General features: G+C 43.8%; 1 pseudogene; it reads right to left on the reverse strand.

Annotated features, from left to right (window-relative positions):
- Nucleotides 1–17482: 17482 nt before the first annotated feature.
- LOC120713416 lies at nt 17483–17979 on the reverse strand (annotated as a pseudogene).
- Between the last annotated feature and the right edge of the window lie 4551 nt (nt 17980–22530).

A 22530-nucleotide genomic window follows, 5' to 3' on the forward strand; every position in this document is an offset into this window, starting at 1 on the left:
TATACTCGTGTGCTTTTTTTTCCCAAATGGTTATTTTTTAAGGGAAACCAGAAGAGAATAAAATAACGTATAAATAAAATATAATGGATAAGTGGTACACAGTATGTTCTCTTTTTTTTATGGATGCATGGTACACGATATATGTTGGATAGAGACATGTGCAACTCTGCTTATTTTAGTTTCTACCGTGCAGGGTTATTACTTGTTTTGATTTTCTACTGTACCGTGTGCTGGGGCAACGTTGCTGTCGGCATTGCCCCAGCTATAGTTTGATCCAAAGATCATCTGAGCTATACTCGTTGACGCCATCATCACATAGGCCTGGGCCTGCCTGCTGCTCTGGTGGCCATTGCGCATGCATCATCCTCTGAAGTCTGAACTCTGAACCACCAAATAAAGCATTAGGAGGCAACTGGCCGGCAAGACACTGATCCCTTCATACACTGTAACATTAACACCATTACATCAATATCCTGAGGACACCAGTCTCAGCTGCCTGAATTTCTTCCTTGGGAGTTCCCTTAATTCCTTGCATTCTTCCACCTGTAACTTCTCAAAAGAAAAGGAACAAAAGTTGCCAATGGTTCTAAACATCACCTGAAGTTACAATATTCTCAAAAGAAGCACCTGCCTCACATTGCAGAATGTCTAGACACAGCTTCTTGTAATCTTTTTGTTTTTTTCCTTCTTTGTTTTTTACTTGACGTAAAATTTTTGCTTTATTTCAGATATAACCAGTAGGGAATCAAACTTCTCCTGTTCCCTAAGAAAAAAAATCCTCACTGTTTATTTTTTCCAAAGAGTTTGACCACAAGAGTACAAACTAAAAAGTACTCTGTAACTAAAATAAGAAGTTAGCACCTGAAGTTTTCGGTTCTTGAGCAACGGATGGTCGAGTGCAGGCTGCTTCCCGGACCGCAGCAGCAAAAAGGCGCCTCTCTTATTTTTGTTTTTTAAAAAGGCGCCTCTCCAGTTTTTGGTAACATTGAGCCGACAAGAGGGTTGAGATGAACGTGCCCTTCGGCGCCCTCGGCTATGGCCGGACCCGTGCCCGACGATGAGACCGGCCAGCACGGCCATGCTACGCTCAGCGCGGGAGCCATCGTCGCCATCAATTTTGGGGTGGCGACAACGCTGTTGTTGGGCGCATTCCTACTACTATACTTAGTGGCCGACGAGCCTAGAAAATTAGGGGGGCTTGTCCACCTTATCCTCCCTCTTTTTCTTCTTCCTCTCCTTGGTTCATATAAAAAAATTACTAACGGGCTTAGGAGGATCTATGGCCATTAGGCCGGTGGGGGGGAGCTGGAGTCCCCCTACCCCCTAGATACTATGTAAGAAACGGTCTATAGTGACGTGCACAAAGGTTTGCCCGTCACCCCACAAGTAGAGGTGACGGGCTTTATCTCCGCACGTCACCTCATAACAGTTTGGGGCCTCGCGAGGCCTCGCCAGAAACATGGCCCGTCACCTTTGAGAGAGGATAGGTGTGGGTCTTAACAACTCCCGTCACCTAGACTTGAGGTGACGGGCTACATTCTTCGCCCATCACCTAAAGTACATTCAAAGGTGACGGGCCATGACTGAAGCTTCGAAGGTGACGGCCTTTACTTAGCGTGTCACCGTGTCTTGTGATGCGCTTAACCTATGGTACTTGAAAGGTGATGCATTACGCATATAGTTCATCACCTATGTATATGCCTTATCTTACCGGTGCCCACGAACTTAGCTATTTTTTGTCGGACAAATAAAACGTCGCCGCAGTTCTAACAAAAGGATGAAAATTGCGAGATAACAATGCTAAGAATAGCGCGAGATAACAAAAGGGTGGAAATTGCGAGATTGTTGTGAGATAACAAGGCAGAAGTTCATCATATACATAGTTATGGCAGCCCTCTGATAACTTCCGCCACCCTGAAGATGGCGTAGACATATCCGGTGATGCTCTCCATGAGTGGCGCATTCACCGGAGGTCTCCTAAGGCGGCGGAGGGAATCGTTCAATGAGTTGAACGACTGCCTCAGGACGCCGATTGTCCAGGCGTCGCAGTGGTCGAAAGGGTGGTCCGGATCAAAGTCCTCCGCCACTGGCGCCGGAGCAGGGGCTGGAGCAGGGGCCGGCGCAGGAGCTGATGGAGGACGAAGGCGAGGGCGACCAGGGGAATCAAACCCCTCATGTTCCCTAAGAAAAAAAATCCTCACTGTTTATTTTTCCGAAGAGTTTGACCACAAGAGTACAAACTAAAAAGTACTATGTAACTAAAATAAGAAGTTACCACCTGAAGTTTTCGGTTCTTGAGCAACCAATGGTCGTGCAGGCTGCTTCCCGGACCGCAGCAGCAAAAAGCCGCCTCTCTTATTTCAAAGAAAAAGGCGCCTCTCCAGTTCTTGGTAATGTTGAGCTGACAAGAGGGTCGAGATGAGCGTGCCCTTCAGCTACGGCCGGACCATGCCAGACGATGAGACCCGCCGGCACGGCCATGCTCTGCTCAGCACGGGAGCCATCGTCACCATCAATTTTGGGGTCATGACCACGCTGCTGCTGGCCGCAGCATTCCTTCTGTACTCAGTGGCAGACGAGCCTAGAAAATGGGGGGGGGGGGGGGGGGGCTTGTCCACCTTATCCTCTCTCTTTTTCTTCTTCCTCTCCTTGATTCATATCAAAAATTTGCTAACAGGCTTAGGAGGGGGCTTAGGAGGGGGGGCTGGAGCCCCCCTACCCCCTAAATCTGCCTCTGGGTGTACTTCCTCTGCTCTAGGAAGAGGAGGGCGGCACGGGGATTCGGCAAGCTGCTCGGCGTGACCTCTGGCCGAGACTCGCAATACGTTGAACGCGGTTCACTTATTTTGTTTCATCTTCTTGTGTGGCCGTGCAGAACGAAAAACATGAGGTTATATATGTTTCTTGAGTGTAGTTCATGTCAGGGACGGCCCCACGCGCCCTGGAGCCGGCGGCGACACCCCCGGGTGGTCTTCTGGCTCCGTCGTCACTAACCGCGGCGTGCCTAGCTCCTCTTCTAGCATCGTCGGCAGCAACAATGTCGGCTGCCGGATGTGCTGCTCCAGCTATTGTGGGGACTGCCCGGTAATCTTGGAATGCGGGCATCCATTCCACCGACGGTGCATCCGGCAATGGTTGCGCCAAAACAGCACCTGCCCGACGTGCAACACACGACTACAATCGCATTGATCGGAGATAGCAACCGCCGTTAGTTTGCAAGGCTCAGGACAATTCTGTACTCTGCCTCTGATTTAGTGGCAAACACAGCTTAGAAAATTAGAGGGGCGTGTCCACCTCATGCTCCCTCTTTTTCTTCTTCTCCTTCTTCTTCTTTTCTTCCTGCTCTCTCTTTTCTTCTTCCTTTCCTCGATTCATGTCAAAAAAAATTTGGGGGGTGCTTAGGGGGATTCATGGGCATTAGGCCGGTAGGGGTGGTTGGAACCCCCTAACTTCCACTTAGATTTGCCCCTGTTCTGATTGAGCTTTAACTTGTGCAAGCAAGGCGATGGAGAGTTGTTTCTAGCCTCCAAGTTTCAGCATGGACTATCCGATTGGCAGCGATGATCTGGTGGAGATCCGTAGGTTGAGCTTGTCCCTTCTCTTAAGGAACAAGTTTGTGACGCAGATGGAGCTGTAGATCTGGACATCAGGGCTTCCGATTCTTGGCGCTTCTGTGGGAGGATGTAGTGGATTCATTTGTTAGAAACCTGATACAGGTTTTAAGGTTGACTGTGCGGAGCGCTCGCAATGGCCAACGCGTTGCATGGAGCACGTGGTTGGGCCTACAACAGCTGTCAGCTCTACCACATATTATGTTTCCTTCTTTTATTTTCCCCTCCCCTTTTCCATTTTCTCTTCCATGCCAAGATCCAGTAGGATCGGCGACTTGGTGAAAACGGGGCAACATCGCACTGGCTCATGAAGCGCGACTCCCCAAGGCGGGTGAGCGCTGCTAGGAGATGCCGCTCACGAGCATGAACGGCGCCACAGTAGGGTGAAGCAGCCGGTGGCGGCGAGTTGAGGAAGGGCCCTCCGCCGCATCCGACACGGTGCACTAGTCAGGGAAGGTCTATCGAGGAAGGAGAGGCTACTTCAGGGTGAAGCGGCAGCGAAGAGGGCCGCCGGATCCGCTTGTTCCAAAAACTTTTTTCTATTTTTTCTCCCACACTTGTTCTTAAGTTTAATTTCTAATTTTCCTCGTTCCAGTTTTTTTAAGATTCACTTAAAGTTTATTTCAAATTTTTTCTCAAACTTTTATTTTCTAATTTTTTTACTCCAATTTTTTGTTGTGATTGTTTCAAACCATTTATATAATTTTTCTCTTTCTACAATTTTTATCTTTGAAGTTCGATTAAATTTGTATTCTCTCCTTCAACTTTTATAAGGCACACGCGTATATCAAGATTCAAACTTTGCAATATTTGACCAATAATTTGACTATTAATTTTTTATTTTTGTTAGGCACACACGTGAAGGCCCATTGCGGCCCACCAAAATGCCAGGCGGGAGCTGCCCCATGCTTGCGCTTTTTTCATTTTTATATTTTTAAAAAATAAAAATTTCAAAAATATATGTCTGTTTTGAAATATTTCAAAAATATCCCCCCGTCGCCCCCATAGGGCGACAGGCCCTAAGTGTAATTTTTTTTCTTCAAATTTGCAACGATGTCCCTGGGGAAAAAAAGGGGGCCTGTCGCCCCCCCCTCGGGCGACCGCTGGGCCCGGCCCACGTGCGCAGCAGGGGGGCCTGTCCCCCCCGGGCGACAGGGGTAACCCCCCTATATAAGCTCCAACCCCTCCTTCCCTCCTCATTTGAGCCCGAAAATTCCACCAAAAATCCAGAAAAAAAAAAGAGAGAGTTGAGGAGAAGGGAAGCGGCGAAGCCCTGCCGGATTCAGCACTTGTGATCTGCAGGTTAGTACATTTAGTTTATATAATTTTTATTTAAGTTTTACGCATTTAAGTAGGAGTAATTTAAGTAGGGGTGAGTAATTTAATTTAATTAGTGCTATAGTAGAACCATTTAAGTAGGAGTTTAATGATACTTTAGTTTGTAGTTACGTAGTAGTAAATTAGCTTAGAAAATTAGTACTACGCATTTATTATTACAATTGCAGTACTATTAGAGACGTGTTTATAAATTAATTATGATTTAGAATAGAATTTGGCATATGCAGTATATAATTTGAGTGTCATCACGTAGTTATGAATACTTATACGTTGTAGTTGAATTTCATACTTTGTTTTTACGGATTATTGAATAAAGTAGTGAAGTAAAGAGTATAACTCGATAAGTATTATGTGATATACAGATATGTCGAGCAAGATGCAGTTTCAAGTATTTTATGGTGACTACAATGTTATGTATGCGCCAAATGGAGTAGATCTTTCTGCCTTTAAGTGCACATCTAGCGCCATAGATAAACCTCTGGAAAGGAGTTTTGGTTCCATATGTAAGTGGCTGCAGCGTGGGTTCCGTGTTGATCCGTTGACACATGTGATCACCGTCCAGTCTCTTGTTAATTGGGAGGTAGAAAGTGAATTATGGGAACTGATGATGATACACAGCACTGATGACTGGCAGAAGTACATGCAAACAGCTCTAGAGCGTGGGTGGCCTCTGGCCATTCTTGTTCAAATCCGGGAGAAGACACAAAATGAAATCCAACATTATGCAGATCAAGGAACTCCGAGTATTCGAAGAGAGACCAATTATGTTGAGCAAGATGAGTCAGAAGAGACAGAGAACCAAAACATGGGACCACAGGGCCTTGCTGATGAGGGAGAGGATAGATAGCATTGTCGACGAAATGGAGGCAGAAGACCAAACCGCAATAGAGATGAAAGAATATGAGGGCTCATCTGATGACGAGCAGTACTCATTGCCAAAAGAGTGGAAGGAGCATGGTTTTGGCAGTCATGTCGCAGAAGATGTACGAAATCAGGAGTGAGAGTACAGAGGGAATGAGGTAGTGCAAGGTGCAACATATCCAAACATTGAAGTCGTAAAAGATGCTGTGAGACTATGGGCAATATCATTGAAACAAGAATGTCGCAGAAGATGTACGAAATCAGGAGTGAGAGTACAGAGGGAATGAGGTAGTGCAAGGTGCAACATATCCAAACATTGAAGTCGTAAAAGATGCTGTGAGACTATGGGCAATATCATTGAAACGAGAATTCAGAGTCGCAAAGTCTGGCAGTAAAGAATATGAGGTGAAGTGTGTGAATGATGGATGTCCATGGCGAGTACATGCATTCAAGGGAAAATGGAAGTCAAACTGGAAATGTTCCATTGTGACAGAGCACACTTGTTTGCTGTCAGAAGTTCTTTCCTCGTATCGCAATATATCTTGTGACTTTGTTGCAAAGCAAATGTATGGGTTTATTATGGACAACCTGAATTATGAGCCAAAAATGATTGTTCGACACATTGAGCAGACTTACCAGTACACCATCAGTTATTTGAAGGCATGACGGGCTAAACAAAGGGTGTTCGAGATGCGGTTCGGCACATACGAGGCATCATATGATAACCTACCTCGTATGTCATCCCAGGTTGCTGCTAGAAATCCTGGAAGCTTTTATGACACATACCTCGTACCAGCCGTGACTAGGGGACAAAGAATTATGCAACGAGCATTCTTTTGCATAGGTGCTTGTGTTAGAGCATTTCAGTTTTGTCTTCTGGTGATCTGCATTGATGGCACATTTTTGACTGGAAGGTATAAAGGTCAGATACTCACCGCAATCGGTGTAGATTGCAACAACCAAATAGTTCCGCTCGCATTTGCATTTGTTGAGAATGAGAACATAGACAGTTGGTATTGGTTCCTTGAACGAGTGAAGATTCATGTTGTTGCTGCACGTCCAGATGTGTGCCTTATTAGTGATAGGCATGCAGGTATGCTGCAATCAATACTGAAATTGCAACGTGGAACTGCGACAATGCCTCCATTGTGGCCCGATGTCCAAAACAGGTGGTGCATTAGGCATATGGGTGCAAACTTCTATGACCACTTCAAGAACAAGGATCTTAAGAACCTGTTTAAGAGGTTGTGCACCCAAAATCAATAGAGAAAATTCAATGCATTATGGCAGATGCTTGATCAGTTGACTGCAGAGCTAGTGAAGGTAAAGGCATCAGGAGCAGGCACGAGTCAGGCAGCAGAGGCTAGGGATTCAATTGAGAAGCCATTTTCACACTGGATTCGAGGTGCACCTAAGGAGAAATGGTCATTCCTGTATGATACCAACGGAATACGGTATGGTATTCAGACAACGAACCATGCAGAGTGTTTCAATATGGTTATGCGTTATTGTCGTGCCTTTCCTCTTGTGGGAATTGTTGAGTTCATCATGTATGGGTGCATAAAGTATTTCAGAGAGCGTTACACGGCTGCAAGCATAAACATCAGCAACCCCCAAATTCATTTTTGCAAAAGAGTGACACAATATATGCAAGAGAAGATTAAAAAGGCCAAACTGCACAGCGTCATATCGACAGGTATAATGGAGCATAGATTTGAGGTTCTATGCAAGGATAGAAGTGGTCGTGGTATCCGTAGAGATAGGGTGGTACAGGAGAGTTTGATTACAGTAGATGGCAAAGCCTTCTGCTCCTGCATGAAGCCTAAGTTATTGCATTTGCCATGCTCCCATCTCATTGCGGCATGTGCAGAGTCTGCGTTGCAGCCAGGAGTATTTGTTTCACCTTACTTCAGCAAGGAAGCAGCTGTATCCACCTGGGGACATGAGGTATACGGGATTGGAATTGTGGGGTCTTTCACTCAGGATAATGAGAATAAGATGTTTATTCCTGATCCAGCCACTAAGAAAGGCAAAGGCCGCCGTCAGACACGTCGTATTCGGAATGGTATGGACGAGTCGGAAGCAAGCAAGGCACAAAAGTGTTGCAGCCAATGTGGAGCATTGGGTCACAACTACAAGAAGTGTCCTCAGAATGCACTTCACGATGCTGCTGACGTCGGTCCTTCCGGAAATCCCAAAGATGGAGCACCTCCTACGTTCAGACGAGCATCGGCGAGAATTGCTCGCGGAAGGCATTCGGTGTCATGATCCACAATTGTATTTCATTATTTGTAATATATAGTAATGAAATATTGCAGGTATGTAATGAAATATTATTGTACCTATGTGTCCAGTTTGTATGAAACATATATGTACCTATGTATTCTCATATATTTTTGAAAATGCAGATATGGAGATGGACTCCTTGCTAGACCCAGTTATCGACTCGAGCCACAGGTCTTACTTTGCAGCTGTTGAGCACCGAGCCCTAGAGGTGCTACGTCCTCGTCCACCCGGGGAGGCGATCTCTATACACCACGATTGGTGTGACAGGTATGTAATGAAATATTATTGTTTATCACTTATGTATTCATCGGTATTCCTTTGTTTAGACAATTTTGTTTATTGCAGGTTACGTGAGGCCGGTCTGTTACGTGAGGCCGGTCTACTGACTCTGAGCCGTCTTGTCGAGGTTGAGCCTATTCAGCTCGACCGATCCCTCCTAACGGCGCTCGTTGACAGATGGAGGCTGGAGACACACACGTTCCACCTCCCGTGTGGGGAGATGACTCCTACACTGCAGGATGTGGCCTACCTCCTCGGCCTCCCTATCGTCGGGGAGGCTGTAGGTCTGTGTGTGGTGGCGGCCTCGTGGAAGGATGACCTGGAGGCCCGTTTTGCCCTGGTTGACCGCGTGGAAGAAGCAGGTCCGATCAACCCGCACCCGCGAGCAGCAAGTCCTTCGAAGACCTGGTTCCTACAGTTTACAGTACGTATTCATTCCATATATAAATTTAATTGTTACAATTCACATGTTCCATAGTCAGTTGAAACCATTAATCTTAATTATTTATGCAGCCTGCCCTGTTGGCTGCGGATGCCGACGAGTATAGTGTGACCAGATCGTTGGAGGCATACCTACTTTGGTTGTTTGGTTATATCATGTTCAACAACACTCATAGCAACTCGGTCGATAGGATTCTCCTTCCGTATGCACGGGAGATTGCGGATGGGGACGAGGACGTACCGCCCTACAGCAGGGGTGAGGCGGTACTTGCAGCCACTTACCGTGGACTCTGCGACGGCTGCATGAAGACACATGGGAACGCTATCCTGGTAGGGTGCCCACTACTGCTACAGCTTTGGTCGTACGAGAGGCTAGCCGTTGGTCGGCCCATGGTCAGCCACGAGCCTTACCACGGGGGCATGTACGGCGACGAGGAGGACGAGAGGCCCACTATGGGAACTATCTGGATCTGGCGTCAGGTACGTTCTTATACATCTAATTTTGTTATTCATTGTTACATGATGCATTAGCGCACTTTTATGATTGTGCTAGTTTACTTGTCATTTGTTTCTATACATACTATTGATGTGAACTTATTATGTTTGTGGGTTCCATAATGCTCGTAAAATAAGGGAAGTTCTTACGATTTTTTCCTGTGATTTAATGAAGGACAAGTTAGGTGCGGTAGGAGTTAGCGGCCGAGATTCTGCCGACGATGATGACGACTATACGCTCGAATAGCTCAAAATAGGAACCATAGTGTATCTAGCTGCGAGTACGAGATCATAGGTTGCCACTGCTCAGCACGGCGATCACGGGTTTCCCAAATGTCGCATTCTTTGCCCAGACATATGTGACCCAATAGCAGTGCCCTTCCACCATTTCAAAAAGATGTGACAACACGGCAACCACTACAGCTCACCTTCAAAGCAGTCTCTCTGTCGAGGACGACGGACCTGTCATTCTACAGCGCAGGTCTGTGGCGTGTAGTGGGGAAGGCAGCATCTAGGCGCGATCGACCGAGCGGCAACAATGCAGCGCTGTGAGTCTGCATGCACAGAGATGCATCGAGTAGTCATTTCGAGAATCGAATCTAACCTTTTCAGTGTTTGGTCAGCTAGCCTCTTCACTGTGTTGTCATGTAGACTTTTTAGGCTTTTGTGCGCCTATAAATACTCCAAAGTTTGTGAACTCCCAGCAGCACTTAAACACCAAACCTCATTGTATACCCAATGTCTGGAGGTGGGTCTAGCGGGAAGAATTACTACGGTTTTGGGAAAGGAAAAGGGGGAAGAAAGGGAGACCCCATAATATGGGAGGGGCCTCTTGGACCTGATTCCTTTCCGGAACCAGTGTTTGAGTTTCCACCACAGCACAAGAGTGAATTTACCAATGAAACTCCTCTTCGACAATACAATAACCATAGAGAACCGTGGGCAAAATGCAGACATGGTGAGGACTGCTTAGTGCAGATGTGCACCGACGGGATGGATGGCGGTCGGCGTTTCTTTAAATGTCCACACGCATGGGTAATACTCGGTTGTTTCATTTCTTTATCTTCAATGAGACACCTTACATGAAATTTGTTTTGCAGTTTTCCGATGCTCCAGAAAACTGTGGTTTTACTAGGTGGGTCGATCCTGCACCAATTGATTCTGTTCAGGAGTTCATCAAGTACCTCCAGATAAAGATCTTTGATCTGGAATGCAAGGTGAACCATTATGAGGAAGTGAGCGAGGGTAACAAAGATGACGAAGTTGATGATACCAGCAATGCTGCCGGTTCACATGATGAACCATGCACTATTCATTACTGCAACTGTCCTTGTCACAAGAAGAAGGGCCCTGCGCCTCCGGCACCACCGCCTGCACCACCTGCAATGGGTGCATACTGCGGAGAAGGCTCAACGCAGTTTGCTACGTGGGGGTGGGGGTACGGCTACTAGAACTACCCTAGTGCTAGTGACTTGCTGCATCATTGTGTTTGTTCTGTTTTTTTTTAAATTACCTAAGGCATGTTAGGTTAGTCCGGAATCTGTTTACCGTAGTTTGCAACGGGTTCTGCCATGCCACTGTATGTGTGATGTTTGTTTCATTATCATTGTATTATGATGTAAAATTTGATGGTTCACATTATGTAATGCATTTCTTAGTTCTTATTTCGTATCGTTATATTAATTAAATATGTGCTTTATAGTATTCTAGTCACATGAAAAGCTCCGAGGGCCATGTCCGTGCCCAGCAGAGGGCTAAGAGGGTCCGACACCCTAGTGCTTTTTATACACTTCAACGTTCGCCTCTGATCACTCTCGTATTTTCCATTACGTACAATAGATGGTATGTTTATACTTCGATGCTCCATTACGACTAAGTATGATTCAAACTCGACATTATGTACATGTCCAGTGAATGCAAGTTTGGTACGAGACATACATACAAGCAAAATACAACATTAACAATACTAAATGCGAATACATCTTAAACCGATGAACATCATATGTTATAGATCATGGCATGAAATCATCTAGGTCGTCATCCCAGTTGACAGATGGTGGTGCTGCAGGTGGTGTACTATGGCTCGACGAACCTCTTGGCTTTCCCTTTCTCTCTTTTCTGGATCTACGTTCATGTACAGGGGGAGTAACATCATGTGTTGGAGGCCATGGTTTGGGGGGCATGAAGTCATCCATGTCGTCATCCCAGTTAACACAAGTTTGTGCTGAAGGTGGTGCAACATGACTTGACGAACCTCTTGCCTTTCCCTTTGTCTCCTTTCTGATTCTAGGTTCATGTACAGGGGGAGGAACATCATGTGTTGGAGGCCATGGTTTGGGGGGCATGAAGTCATCTATGTCGTCATCCCAGTTAACACAAGTTGGTGGTTGAGGTGCTGAAGCATGACTCGACGAATCTCCGGGCATCTGTTCTTGCGCAGGCCAAGTACTATCACCCGAAGATCTTATCCGCCTCTTTCGTCTAGTTTGCGGCATAAGTCCACCACCGAAGATACATACCAATTTACAGAAATTTGGTATCGTTTCGTTAATCAACTCCGTGTCCTCGGGGTAATCCTAGCATATAATTAAAAAACAATGTTACTGTTTCATAAATATGGATTCGAAATGACGGACGGGATTACAACTGAATGAGAGTTACCTTAATGTGCATCTCATACACCTCTGGCTGCATCCATATCTTACAAGCACTTTGTAAGAATCCAATGATATTAGGATGATTCGCTAGTTCACATACTCTCATGTATATCTTCCGACGTTCTAGCAGGTGTCCATTTACATCTTGCGTCGTAATACCTCGAAATAATGTGAAATCTTTAAACTCTACTACTTTGGACAACACCATCTCTATCGTACCATCCGCTAACGGATCCAACTTCTTACTGATAACAAGATGGGTCATGATATCAAGTATTATACTAGATTTTTCTTCGGTCCATGAAAATCCTCCACAATTGTAGGCAGCCATTGCCTTATGCTGCAATATCAATAAGGTACTTTCATAATTCTATTCTAATTCATAATTAATTTAAAAACAAGTATGTAATAGTACTGAAATTGTAATACTAAACGAGTGTTCTAAAGCACCAAATCTAAATCAGCTAATCCGCTAATTAAATTTAATTGTTATACAATATCAATGGATTCATACGGAAATTATCGGTAGATCACAAGTACGCAATTCGGCAGAGCTTCGCCGTTTTTCTTCTCCTCACCCCTCTCTTTTTTCCAGAATTTTTTGGTTCAAATGACAAAGGGAATGGCGGCCAGGGCTTATATAGGGGGAGGGGACCCTGTGGCCCCCCCAACGGGCGACAGGCCCCTGTCGCCCGTTGGGGGGGCCACAGGCCCTTTTTTTTAGGGACCTCGTTGCGAATTTGAAGAAAAAAATTACACTTAAGGCCTGTCACCCTATGGGGGGCGACCGGGGGGTATTTTTGAAATATTTCAAAACGGACATATATTTTTGAAATTTTTATTTTTAAAAAATATAAAAAAGAAAAAAGCGCCCCATGCTTCATTGCTGGTTGCTCAATGCTCATAGCACAAGTTTGATCCCACCTTGTCTAGCTAAAGAAAAGGAATGTGTGAGGTGCTCTATATAATACTAGGGGTGCATGTGAGAGAAACAAAAGCTAGGGTCATGCACATACTCTGGCCTAAACAAAAAATAGGAATTTTTTGTAAAACAATACGAGAATATCCTGGCTAAATATATTCAGGATTTTTTAAAACTTTTCTATTTTAAAATAAAATTTAGAATTTTCTGTAAATACGGTGTCTGTATGGGATTTTCTATTTCTACTTTCATCCCTTATGATGATGATGTTTACATCGGGATAGGCAATGGATTAGATTTTGCTCAATAGCAAACACTTTGCTGTTAGAAGAAAATGCATGGGGAAAAGCAGTGGATTAGATTTTGCTCATTGGCAAAAACTTCACTTAAAAGAAAATGCTCCTGAAAACTCAAGGCAAAACAAATCTTCAAATTCAGAAGCTACTTTCTTTTAAAAGAAAAGGTACAGACAACCACTGTGGGGAACCCACTACCAGAGCCTTGCGCGTTTTAGAAAACAACAAACCTTATAGACCAATTAAATCATTACAAAAAATTTGTGTCGCCATCCCTACGGGGCTCAAAGGCGAGGCCCGGCACATGCTCAGCTGCGGCGACCGCTTCCGTCGGCGGTGCATCCGCTGGTGGGTGCAGGAGAACCTTTTCTACCCCATCTGCAACACGTCGCAGATCATTCATCTTGGAGTTAGAGCTACTAGTGGTGAGATATTTCACTCGAGTTTCAGATTTGTTTTGCTTCCCGCCTGGATTCAACAACTATTCTCCACTGCTAACAACTGCTTCGGTTCTGCAGGTGAAATAAGCAGATGGTATAGCACTCCGAGCCAGGGGTAAATCTAGCGATGGGTCTTTGGGGGCTCGAGCTCCCCCCCCCCCCCCCCCCTTTTTTTTTTTGAGAAGAAAGGAAGGGAAAAGAAGAAAAGAAGGGAGTGGAGAAAATGAGCCTCTGCTTGGTTTGGTGGCTAGCTCTGCCACTGTTTCAAGCTGAGGTCCAAATCGGGGATGACACAATCCTCGGTCCGTCAACCTTCAACTTTTGAAAGTTGACAACGCAATAGCAGGCACAGTCAGGCTTCACAGTGCAAGGTTCAAATTCAGGAATCAGGAGTAGTCAGCAAGCGAGCTAGTAGTTCCGAATTTGTAGTTCAAGTTTAGTGGAAGCAGCAATTGACGCGGTGCCTCTGCTTCTTATTTAGTTTAGGGTTTCCTTGCTTCGCTCTGTTGACCATAAGGCGTAGCTGCATATGCATTTGTAGTATGAGATAATCTAAGAGGAAATGATTAGCCATGAAAAACTTCCTTTTCTTGTTGAACCAGTTTCGCATCAGACAAATGTGTATGTGTTGGCCAAATATGTTCCAAGGAAAGATGGAGTAACCCATGTTCGCCGAAATGTCAAAGTGCTCAATTTATAATCAAATCATTTTGTTCCAAATTTTTGGATCAACATACGAATTCCAATCATGTGGATCACTCCTCTCTTCCAAATTTCCAAGAACAACACTTCGCGTACAAGACAGCTTACCCGCTCACCATTATTAAACAGTGAATGGAGGTGCTGGTGGAGAATTGTTGACACCAGATTTTGGTAAATCCGATGTAATCTGAATCGTGAAGCTATCGGTTGTTGGTATACTTGGGCAGAGTACTAATTTGGAAGCTGATATGCTTTTGAAGTTGCCGACAGAGCCTGGAGCGTGAAAGTATATGGAGTTCACATGTGAAGAGGTGAAAGCTAATAGTACTTGCATGCATGTACATGGTTTTATCACATGGAGAGCTCTCGGTTAATCAAGTGTGGTTAGCACTTGGCCGGATTATTTTATTATTGATTATGGAGGCAAGTCACACAAAAGCGGCTTCACATGCAAGAAGTCTAGGGGTAGCACGTGCATGGCAAGATAATTAAATAAAATAAGGGTGAATCGCCGCATGAGAAGGACTAGTCCAAATTGATCACGTAAGCAAGATTGCTTCTTCACGGGCAAGTCAAATAGAGAAGCTTCATCGATGAGGACTCTGCACATGAGGGTTCGGAGTCCATGTATCTTAATATTTCTATTATTTAGGTATTAATTAAGGTAGTCAAATCTTGGTTGGTTTAGGCAAGTCTCCTACGTGAGATCCAAGCCGCCCCTATAAATATAAAGGGAGGACGGTCATTGTAATTTTTATCACACGATCAACAAACACATCTACTTTTCCAAGTACCTTTACCTTTCTGCCCTAGGAGTAGTAGTAATGTAGCTTTTTTCGATGAGTTCTTCAGCAAGTTGGGCTGCATCGCCTCGATCTCCGGTTCGCCGCGGTCTCCGTCTATCAGGAGTTCTAGGCTTTAACCATCGGGTGCATCGCTGTGGTTTCGTCTAGATTCACCTACAAGTTATCAGGTTTGCTAGGCTTTAATTACCGGCGCATCGCTGTAATTTCGTCTAGTTTACCTACCAGTTATCGATTTTTATCGTATCTTGTAAAGCCGCATCGTCTGATCGGCTAGATGTGGTAGAATCACATTTATCTTGCCTTGATTAAGTTTGCATCGGCTAATATTTCTATAATCCATCGCCTTGCTATTTGATCGGCTTTAATTAGCTTTTATCCTGTTGAGTAGACGATTGATTATTTAATAGCCTGTTGTGTCTTGAACTTGGCTACCTCTCAAGTGCCGTTGAAATCAAGTTCTGCCGTGATTAAATCTATTAGCTGGCAAAGTTTAGATTAACCTTTTGCTGGCAGTATTTTTAGATTGCAACTTCCGGGCGCATCGCTGTCGTTTTATCTAGAAAATACTGATGGTAAAGTTAGTTGAAGCTTTATTGGATTATGGTTCCATTCATGGTGGATTAAGAGATGAATGGCGCCCTGTTTTCTATCGGCTTCCTAGCCTATAGCTTTCGAGCCGTATTGCCATTAATTGCACAGATCTAGTTCGGAATCAGCCTTATGGCCGATTATTTATTTATCACGCTTCATTATGTTATGCTGTTATCGCTGCTAGTGCTAGGATCAATTCGGCCTGATCGGCGGATCGCCTCTAACCTTGAAAGGATTATTTTCACCTTGTCAGTTTATAGGTCAAATTGACTGGCACGTTTGGTTTATTTCTAAAGCTTGGCGGACGGTGCCTTCAGATTCCAGTGTGTTGATTTTTGCGTCAACAAAAATGTAACGGAGGTGAAGCATGGAGGGGGTAGTTGCCAGTGTACTTCTCCTCCGTTCTCCTCTCTGCTCAGTGTTGAGCCAGTGCTGAAACATCCGTTCCTAAGTTTAGAGACCAAAGAACCATGAGAGTTTTAGTTGAATATAATTTGTCCATATTAAATTTCTCTAATATTTTTTAGATATAGATTGATGCACTACTACTCTACTCTAGATTGAAGGCGCGAAACTCAAGGGAGGAGGGGAAGGAAAATGAGAAAAAAAGTTCAAAACTTAAAGTGAGCCTCAGAAGGCCTGCTGGAGTTGCCTCTACTCCATCTAATAAAAGTACGATAACGAGATATCTATGTTAAAATTGTCTTGGATATTGACGACATTGAAAGTTTGTCTTACAATTTTATAAATATTATCTACAAAATAGAAAATGATTATTTATGATGAATCTATAATAATGAGTTAATGCTCAATTTACCTATTTCTTAATATATGTTTTCTAGGGTATATTTGTTAATATATTGATGGAAATTAAAAAGGTATACCAGCTAAAAATATTAAAATGACTTCTTATTTCTTACCGAAAGGAGTATTAGCTTAATGGCAATATGTATTTCCAAAATTGTTTGTTCAATCGTTCTTAAATACCATAGGCATAGTACCTGATCCCTATTAGTACTTCAATTGTTCAAGTCTTTGTTGAATTGTTCATAAATATTGTATTAATGCTTAATGAACTTGGTCCCTATTAGTACTTGATCCAAAAATTAGCATGTTCTATTCATTATGGATCATTATCAACATATCCAAAAAATTGTTGGGAAAAGATCCAAAAACTGTAGACACCGTCATGCCTGTAACATAATATTTTATATCAGCAGTAATTATATGGTCCTTATCAATTTCGTTCCACTTTTCAAAGTTCACAAAAGTTGAGGAGGGCTCAAAAAATTCTTGAGGAAATTTATAGATGCCGTTTGTCATATACTTTAACGTATTTGAAGCATATTTGACTAAGGCTTTGTATATGGCAGCATCAGATACATCCTTGGTGACCCAGTTCTTTGCAATATTGGCGCCCTGCACCCCGGCCTCCGTAAACTTGGATGCAGGGGTGATAATGGTCCTATTTGGTTACTGTTCTAGAAGTCCTAGAAAGAATTTTGACTGCTAATTAGAAGTGTCAAACAAAGACAGTTTATAAAATCAACTCCAAAACCCATACACTAGGAACCTGACAAATCTAACGAGGCATTTGACCTTTATAAAACCAACTCCAAAACCCATACACTAGGAACCTGACAAATCTAACGAGGCCTTTGACCGCATGATTTGAGAATGGTTACTATAGCATCACTGTAGCCAATCATCGATCAATTACTGTCATTAGATTCGTCCTGAAAAATTACACCCATTTGTGAAGAAGTTTTGAAAATAGATTTTATTTAGTACTTAATGCATGAAAGATTCTCTTCTAGAAGTTCTGAAAAACCAAACGAGGCCGGTGCCCATAGGGGGGCACTTTTGGCCGGGTGGCTGGCGCATAGGTGATCCCTCCCATCTGGACCTCGGTGGCGCCGGTCATGCCATGATGATCTCCTTAGGGAAGTAGCTGATGATCTGTTGGCTGAGGAACACCTACCAGTTCTCAGTCTGGCCATCCTGTATCACTTTTTGTGTTGAAACACTTGTGATGCTCGCATTGTATGTATTGTGCATTAATGAATCTTGTGCAATGAGATGTCAGATGCGAAGGGTCGGGATTGCATTCAGGTTCAGTGGCTACCTTGGAGATATTGACACCGACTGTTCCACTTCCAGTTGGAAGGACCATGCGAGGACCAGCATTTTGGCTGAGCACCACAAAGCTAGGGCAGAGCAAGTTGAAGCACCCAGTCGTTTTGTATTGTAGTCGTCAGCCTGCACCACAGGATCTCAATTTGTTAGATTGTACAAATAAACCACAAGAAAATTGATAGCTACATTTCAAAAAAAAAGAACGGAAGAAAATCGATAGATATAGCTATGCTTTGAAGTATATAACATCTGAAACAGCACTTATTTGTGATCAGAAAGAGGGTGCCAAACCATAACGTCCAGTAATTCATAAAACGTGTTTGGCTGTTGCCTGCGAGATCAGGAGTGACCTGCACGATCGTAGTCAAAACAGACAATGTGTGAGACGTTTCACATAAATTGCCTAGGCTTTACTTGTGAAACAAAAATGCCAAAGGGGAAAAAAAGGTTCATATGCGTACCCTAGCTTTCTTGTGAGTTGTGATAAGGTTAGGTTGAGCAGACATGACCTTTTTTAGAGAAAAATGAGCAGACATGACTTACAAGCCATCCCACGACGCTGACTCGGCTGGAGCTATCGTCGACGAGCAGTATCTGAGCTGACGAACGCTGGCCGGTTAGCACCGTCACTGTGTCGACCTCGACGATCGCGCCGGCCGCTTGAAACCTGGAGCCTTCATCGCTATCGATCAGCAATTGGGCGAACTGGTGGATGCCCCAAAAGGAATAACAAACAGAGAGAACGGGCGTCTTTTACTTACTGCTCATTTTCAGGTAAAAACTGCTGCGTGAACAGCCCGGGCTCACATGCTGTCCAGCAACTCCGCGAGACTCCTTGTCCGGTCTGAACCTTGACAGTGACAGGGACAACGATGCGCTTGTCTTCGCGAGGTCCCGCCACCGTATCCGTATGGGAACGGTTCCATCGGGGCAGCTCTCTCGCAAGCCGAAACAGATGCTGGGTTCTCCAGATGTCGATGGATCGGCCCCGGTGCTGCTCACATCGGAGATGAGCTCTTGGCGATGTCAGGTTCAGATTTCCAAACAGAGTTAGTCCATGCACTTTCGTCTTTTTCATTCAGTGCATGTCAGGAGTTTCAACATACTAGCCCAGGTTGGTGATGAACTTACTACTGATGGGTTTCACAGATTTTTAACCCATCTAATTTTACTATCTGGAGAGTTTGTTTCTCATGATGCAATAAAAGTGCAAATTATTGATCCTGCAAAATGCCAACCACCTACTATTAATAATAGCAAGTTATCTTAGTCTACATATATACTCTCTCCATTCACTTTTGATAGCCATATTTCAAAAACTCAGATATTCAAAAATAATAGCTATATTTGCTATTGGCATGAACTGTGACAATAAATAGCGCTAGTAACGAGGAGTTTCCAGTTAAAATATTGGAGGACCAACAAAAAAGTCTATGTTGCATTTATTAGATTGATAAGCACACTTGATGCCCTTGGTCATTGTGTCATATGAAAATATATCAATCAAAACTGAATGGAGGGAATATGTGGCAAAGCCCTATGAAATGAGGGTTGTATTCTTGTAGGTAATGTTGTAGTAGGTGCTAGGTTCACTTTCTTTTGGGATCACACAGGCCGAAACTGAGCAGAAAAGGTAAATAGAGGGCTAAAACTCAATGTAATAACCTTAGAGTGAGAAACTCAAGTGAGCAAGTGGCCAAAAGTTCTCTCCTCTAGGCCCTAGAGATCTATTTATAGGGATGAGGAGACGGTTTTTATATTTATTCTATTAGTGAGGTCAAATATTATAAGAAGGTTTCTGAAAATTTATAAGGCTCCATTTGGATGTCGATATTGGAGGCCTTGGCATTGAATTGGGTTCAATGCCAAATCAGCCTAGTATTGGTATTAGGTTATAATATCAAAGCCATTGTTTGGATGTGGATGAAATCGCAAGATGGAATCGAAGCAGCTGGCGAATACCAACGCCGAGGGAGGCAGGGGAGGAGCCACGCGGCCCGCCAGTGAAGGAGCGGCGCAGGGCTCGCTGTGGAGGGGGCTATGGGAGGGGCGCCGCACGGCTCGCCGTGGAGGGAGGCAGGGGAGGTGTGCTGCGCGGCTCGCCAGCGGAAGGAGAGATGGAGCCACGCCACGGAGGTCCTCCTTGCCGTGCTCGAGCTTCTTGCCCCGGAGCTCCTCCCTGTCGTGCTCTTGCTCCCCATTCTCCTTCGCGTCGATGGAGAAAGGTAGGAAGGGGCAGCACGGCCTGTCGGAGAAGGGAGATAGGGGAGGATGGGCAGCCCCCTGGATGTGTACCCCCGCCGGTGAAGGGAGGAAGGAGAGGGGCGGCCCGTCGGAGAAGGGAGGCAGGGGGCGCAGGGTTGGCTCGCCGCTGACCGTCAGAGGGGGTGCCGCTAGCTGTCGGAGGGGGAGCGGGGCTGGCCAATTCCTCCCAATACGGAGGGGGAAGGGTCTGTTTTGAGGAAGGGGTATTTTAGTTGTGGGTTGATTCCATGGTATTGACTCCTCAATACCAACTCTCAATTCCACTGACATCCCAACAGCAGTATTCGTGGTATCCAATTCCAATTCTCAATTTCTGAGCTCCAATGCTAACATCCAAACGGGGCATAAATGAATCTCTAAAACTTACAAACAAATCTCTGGATGCTATAACTAAATCTCTAGACCTCACTGACAAGACTGTAGACCTCTATTTAATTTGGAGGCTCTTTTGTACACAAAGGCGGTCCTTGTCTTAGAAAACCTAAGGCGTACCCCAACACTTTCCCTCATAAATTGGTTATGAGATATTATGGTCTCCTTCTTCCCACAAAAATTATTATTATTATTTGTAGATTGCAATATATATTATAAATCCAAACAGCAATAATGAAAGACAATAGTGGTGCTGTCCGGTCGGCACCTGAAGTGTGTGGTTCTTGAGCAACGGATGATCCAACGCAGGCTGCTTGTACATGTCCACGCAGTCAAAATCTACACCGTACTCGTCCTACAATTCCACCAAATAAAGACGAGGTCACACCTGCAAACATGGCCGGCGTCCGTCTCCATGTCCTCTCAAAACAAAAAATCGAAGAAAAAGCGTGGACGTGAAGGTTACCTTGAAAGATTTGACAAAGGGTTTGTTGAGCATCTTGAGCTGCATCTCCTGCACCAAGTCGTCTTTTTCAGAGAGGAGTGAACTTGTCCTGTCCCATGGCTGCGTAGGAGCCGATAGGAGAGCATGACGAAGATCAAAGAGTGCTTCATTCTAACTGTATCGTTCACGTTACTATTGAAGCGCCTTCTGAAATGCTTTGTAATACTACCATGGCTGTGTTTAGTTTCCCCAAAATTTCCAAACTTTACATTACATCGAAATCATATCAAAACATTAAATATAGCAAATGACGCCTACATGGAGTCCTAAATGTGAGTAAACAAAATAATTTATTGCGCAATTTGGATGTACGTTGCGAGATGAATCTTTTGAGCCTAGTTAGCCCATGGTAGGACAATATTTATCACATACAAAAGAAAAGTGCTACAGTGCTTTTCAGCTTCACTTTTCGCATCTAAACACAGCCCACATATATGTACAGTACCACGTGCATGCGTCTTTTGGGGAAATATTAAATGTCATTTTTTCAGGAAAATAATGTTATATCTGTAAGATAAACTTATTTTCATACTTTCTGATTTGATAGCCGCCCAACCCCCCCCCCCCCCCCCCCCCCAATTCCAAACTTCAGCTGCCATCCCAGCAGTGACGGGATATTTTGGTCGTGATTGTTAACTCATGTCCAAATTTGTCTTGGATTTAAACGTCTCGCCTCTTTGGACCAGGAAATGTATAGTCAAAATGGAATGTATTGAGTATTAATAGAAGTAAAACAATATCAAATATATCATCTATTATGTACCTTGGAAATACATATTGTCATTAAGCTAATACTCCTATTGAAAAAATTATAGAAATCCTTTTAAGATTTCTAGCTGTTATACTTTTGAATTTCCATCAATATATTAACAAATATTCTCCTGCAAAAAAATATATTAAGAAATAGGTAGATTGATGCATCATAAATAATCATTTTTATGTCGGATATAACATTTGTAAAATTGCTAGACAACCTTACAATGTCATCGATATCCTAGACAGATTTTTTTTCTGACGAACTATCCAAGAAAGATTCAAAAAAAATATCCTGTTATCTCGCTTTTATTAGATGGAGTAACACTTTCATCTTACTATGCTTATAAATATTTTCTTAATATACACAGGCAAAATTGGTGTCAGTGTATCAACAGTTTTGCTTAGCTTTTTTTATATATAATAACAGAGTTTGCTTAGCTTGTTATACACTTTGTATACTTGCTCATGATCATGGCTATACGTTTCCATGTTATAAACTATGACGGTAGTGAATTGTATGCTCCATGACTTCGCCTGACACACACATTTGATTCGTTAAAATTAAAAAAAAATCTCGACCACAAATAGAAACGTCCCTTGCTTTGTCTTAAGAAACATCGAGCTCTTTCGGAAGGTTAAGGGGGTATTTGGATCCAAGAGGCTAAACTTTGGCCCACTAATTTACATTACTAAATAGTAGAAGTAATCAACTAAACATGAGCTAATTGCTTATCTAATTACACAGATGATAGCTGATTGGTCCTTAAGAGT

Source organism: Panicum virgatum, chromosome 6K (assembly GCF_016808335.1).
Source record: "Panicum virgatum strain AP13 chromosome 6K, P.virgatum_v5, whole genome shotgun sequence".
Lineage (NCBI taxonomy): Eukaryota > Viridiplantae > Streptophyta > Magnoliopsida > Poales > Poaceae > Panicum > Panicum virgatum.